We start from the raw sequence: 5,000 nt of genomic DNA, 5'->3' as shown, positions 1-5,000 counted from the left end.
CCGATGGTGGTCGAGGCAACCGCCCGCACCAGGGCCCAGCGTGTGCCGATGGTGCTCGAGGCAACCGCCCGCACCAAGGGCCGGCTTGTGCCGATGGTGTTCGAGGCAACCGCCCGCACCAGGGCCCAGCGTGTGCCGATGGTGGTCGAGGCAACCGCCAGCACCAGGGCCCAGCGTGTGCCGATGGTGGTCGAGGCAACCGCCCGCACCAAGGCCGAGCGTGTGCCGATGGTGGTCGAGGCAAGCGCCCGCACCAGGGCCCAACGTGTGCCGATGGTGGTCGAGGCAAGCGCCCTCACCAAGGTCGAGCGTGTGCCGATGGTGGTCGAGGCAACCGCCCGCACCAGGGCCCAGCGTGTGCCGATGGTGGTCGAGGCAAGCGCCCGCACCAGGGCCGAGCGTGTGCCGATGGTGGTCGAGGCAAGCGCCCGCACCAGGGCCCAGCGTGTGCCGATGGTGGTCGAGGCAAGCGCCCTCACCAAGGCCGAGCGTGTGCCGATGGTGGTCGAGGCAACCGGCCGCACCAAGGGCCGGCGTGTGCCGATGGTGTTCGAGGCAACCGCCCGCACCAGGGCCCAGCGTGTGCCGATGGTGGTCGAGCCAGGAGCCCGCACCAAGGGCCGACTTGTGCCGATGGTGTTCGGGGCAACCGCCCGCACCAGGGCCCTGCGTGTGCCGATGGTGCTGGGGGCAACCGCCCGCACCAGGGCCCAGCGTGTGCCGATGGTGCTGGGGGCAAGCGCCCGCACCAGGGCCCAGCGTGTGCCGATGGTGGTCGAGGCAAGCGCCCGCACCAGTGCCCAGCGTGTGCCGATGGTGGTCGAGGCAAGCGCCCGCACCAGGGCCCAGCGTGTGCCGATGGTGCTGGGGGCAAGCGCCCGCCCCAGGGCCCAGCGTGTGTCGATGGTTATCGGGGCAACCGGCCGCACCAGGGCCCAGGGTCTGCCGATGGTGCTCGAGGCAACCGCCCGCACCAAGGCTCAGCATGTGCCGATTGTGATCGAGGCAACAACCCACACCAGGGCCCAGCTTGTGCCGATGGCGGTCGAGGCAAGTGCCCGTACCGAAGGGCAGCCTATGCCGATGATGGTCGATGCATGTGCCATCACCATGCGTCATCATGTGCCATTGATGGTCGAGGCCTTGGCCGAAGTTCGATTTTGAGCCACGGTGCCCATGCTTGGCTCCAGCATGTGCTGGTGCCGCATTTTTTTCACTCGGGACAGCATCGCCGGAGCATCGCCGGAGTACCGCCGGAGAACCTGACCGGCGGCATTGGGGTTCCGGCGATTGGGAGGGGGGCCGGGGGGGTGTGCGCACATGATGTGCGATGGGTGCTGGTACTTGGCCTTGTGTTGGCCCCCTATCCCTCATCAAACCTCTGAGAATTCACACCCCCTTAAAGAGCATTTGAGATTTTACAGGTTTGCTACCAGTAGCCGTTAAAGTGTCTGAAATGGGGACACTTTTTTCAAACGGTCACAAAATCTTCTCTACTTCGAGTTTTTAGCTGAATTTTTTTGTGCATGCCAACAAAAATATAAGGATCATGCCTACAAAATTTGGGGCCAAAAATCCTTATAAAAAAATTTTAAAAAATCCCGAACCGCAAAAAGTTTCAAAAATCATGAAAAATAGAAAACGAGTCATCTTCCAACGAAACTTCACGTGAAGGCTTAGGGGACCATTGTATGAATTTACAAGCCATAAAAATGGCATTGGCACGGCAGAAATTTGAAGATGTGCCTAAACCCACCAGGGCCCAGCGTGTGCCGATGGTGCTCGAGGCAACCGCCCGCACCAGGGCCCAGCGTGTGCCGATGGTGCTCGAGGCAAGCGCCCGCACCAGGGCCCAGCGTGTGCCGACGGTGGTCGAGGCAACCGCCCGCACCAGGGCCGATAGTGTGCCGATGGTGCTCGAGGCAACCTGTCGCACCAGGGCCCAGCGTGTGCCGATGGTGATCGAGGCAACCTGCCGCACCAGGGCCCAGCGTGTGCCGATGCTGGTCGAGGCAAGCGCCCGCACCAGCGCCCAGCGTGTGCCGATGGTGCTCGAGGCAACCGACCGCACCAGGGCCCAGCGTGTGCCGATGGTGCTCGAGGCAACCTGCCGCACCAGGGCCCAGCGTGTGCCGATGGCGCTCGAGGCAAGCTCCCGCACCAGGGCCCAGCGTGTGCCGATGGTGCTCGAGGCAACCTGCCGCACCAGGGCCCAGCGTGTGCCGATGGTGCTCGAGGCAACCTGCCGCACCAGGGCCCAGCGTGTGCGGATGGTGCTCGAGGCAAGCGCCCGCACCAGGGCCCAGCGTGTGCCGATGGTGGTCGAGGCAACCGCCCGCACCAGGGCCCAGCGTGTGCCGATGGTGGTCGAGGCAACCTGCCGCACCAGGGCCCAGCGTGTGCCGATGGTGCTCGAGGCAACCTGCCGCACCAGGGCCCAGCGTGTGCCGATGGTGCTCGAGGCAACCGACCGCACCAGGGCCCAGCGTGTGCCGATGGTGGTCGAGGCAACCGCCCGCACCAGGGCCCAGCGTGTGCCGATGGTGGTCGAGGCTGCCGATGATGGTCGAGGCAACCTGCCGCACCAGGGCCCAGCGTGTGCCGATGGTGCTCGAGGCAACCGACCGCACCAGGGCCCAGCGTGTGCCGATGGTGCTCGAGGCAAGCGCCCGCACCAGGGCCCAGCGTGTGCCGATGGTGGTCGAGGCAACCTGCCGCACCAGGGCCCAGCGTGTGCCGATGGTGGTCGAGGCAAGCGCCCGCACCAGGGCCCAGCGTGTGCCGATGGTGGTCGAGGCAAGCGCCCGCACCAGGGCCCAGCGTGTGCCGATGGTGGTCGAGGCAACCTGCCGCACCAGGGCCCAGCGTGTGCCGATGGTGCTCGAGGCAACCGACCGCACCAGGGCCCAGCGTGTGCCGATGGTGCTCGAGGCAACCTGCCGCACCAGGGCCCAGCGTGTGCCGATGGCGCTCGAGGCAAGCTCCCGCACCAGGGCCCAGCGTGTGCCGATGGTGCTCGAGGCAACCTGCCGCACCAGGGCCCAGCGTGTGCCGATGGTGCTCGAGGCAAGCGCCCGCACCAGGGCCCAGCGTGTGCCGACGGTGGTCGAGGCAACCGCCCGCACCAGGGCCGATAGTGTGCCGATGGTGCTCGAGGCAACCTGTCGCACCAGGGCCCAGCGTGTGCCGATGGTGATCGAGGCAACCTGCCGCACCAGGGCCCAGCGTGTGCCGATGCTGGTCGAGGCAAGCGCCCGCACCAGCGCCCAGCGTGTGCCGATGGTGCTCGAGGCAACCGACCGCACCAGGGCCCAGCGTGTGCCGATGGGGCTCGAGGCAACCTGCCGCACCAGGGCCCAGCGTGTGCCGATGGCGCTCGAGGCAAGCTCCCGCACCAGGGCCCAGCGTGTGCCGATGGTGCTCGAGGCAACCTGCCGCACCAGGGCCCAGCGTGTGCCGATGGTGCTCGAGGCAACCTGCCGCACCAGGGCCCAGCGTGTGCGGATGGTGCTCGAGGCAAGCGCCCGCACCAGGGCCCAGCGTGTGCCGATGGTGGTCGAGGCAACCGCCCGCACCAGGGCCCAGCGTGTGCCGATGGTGGTCGAGGCAACCTGCCGCACCAGGGCCCAGCGTGTGCCGATGGTGCTCGAGGCAACCTGCCGCACCAGGGCCCAGCGTGTGCCGATGGTGCTCGAGGCAACCGACCGCACCAGGGCCCAGCGTGTGCCGATGGTGGTCGAGGCAACCGCCCGCACCAGGGCCCAGCGTGTGCCGATGGTGGTCGAGGCTGCCGATGATGGTCGAGGCAACCTGCCGCACCAGGGCCCAGCGTGTGCCGATGGTGCTCGAGGCAACCGACCGCACCAGGGCCCAGCGTGTGCCGATGGTGCTCGAGGCAAGCGCCCGCACCAGGGCCCAGCGTGTGCCGATGGTGGTCGAGGCAACCTGCCGCACCAGGGCCCAGCGTGTGCCGATGGTGGTCGAGGCAAGCGCCCGCACCAGGGCCCAGCGTGTGCCGATGGTGGTCGAGGCAAGCGCCCGCACCAGGGCCCAGCGTGTGCCGATGGTGGTCGAGGCAACCTGCCGCACCAGGGCCCAGCGTGTGCCGATGGTGCTCGAGGCAACCGACCGCACCAGGGCGGAGCGTGTGCCGATGGTGGTCGAGGCAAGCGCCCGCACCAGGGCCCAGCGTGTGCCGATGGTGGTCGAGGCAACCTGCCGCACCAGGGCCCAGCGTGTGCCGATGGTGCTCGAGGCAACCGACCGCACCAGGGCGGAGCGTGTGCCGATGGTGGTCGAGGCAAGCGCCCGCACCAGGGCCCAGCGTGTGCCGATGGTGGTCGAGGCTGCCGATGGTGGTCGAGGCAACCTGCCGCACCAGGGCCGAGCGTGTGCCGATGGTGCTCGAGGCAACCGGCCGCACCAGGGCCCAGCGTGTGCCGATGGTGGTCGAGGCAAGCTGCCGCACCAGGGCCCAGCGTGTGCCGATGGTGTTCGAGGCAACCGACCGCACCAGGGCCCAGCGTGTGCCGATGGTGCTCGAGGCAACCTGCCGCACCAGGGCCCAGCGTGTGCCGATGGTGGTCGAGGCAACCTGCCGCACCAGGGCCCAGCGTGTGCCGATGGTGGTCGAGGCAAGCGCCCGCACCAGGGCCCAGCGTGTGCCGATGGTGGTCGAGGCAACCGACCGCACCAGGGCCCAGCGTGTGCCGATGGTGCTCGAGGCAACCGGCCGCACCAGGGCCCAGCGTGTGTCGATGGTGGTCGAGGCAAGCGCCCGCACCAGGGCCCAGCGTGTGCCGATGGTGGTCGAGGCAACCGCCCGCACCAGGGCCCAGCGTGTGCCGATGGTGCTCGAGGCAACCGACCGCACCAGGGCCGAGCGTGTGCCGATGGTGGTCGAGGCAAGCGCCCGCACCAGGGCCCAGCGTGTGCCGATGGTGGTCGAGGCAACCTGTCGCACCAGGGCCCAGCGTGTGCCGATGGTGGTCGAGGCAAGC

This window comes from Durio zibethinus, unplaced genomic scaffold (assembly GCF_047325235.1).
Source record: "Durio zibethinus cultivar Kanyao isolate XHJ-2024 unplaced genomic scaffold, ASM4732523v1 HiC_scaffold_3, whole genome shotgun sequence".
Lineage (NCBI taxonomy): Eukaryota > Viridiplantae > Streptophyta > Magnoliopsida > Malvales > Malvaceae > Durio > Durio zibethinus.
This window is presented reverse-complemented; position numbering follows the sequence as displayed.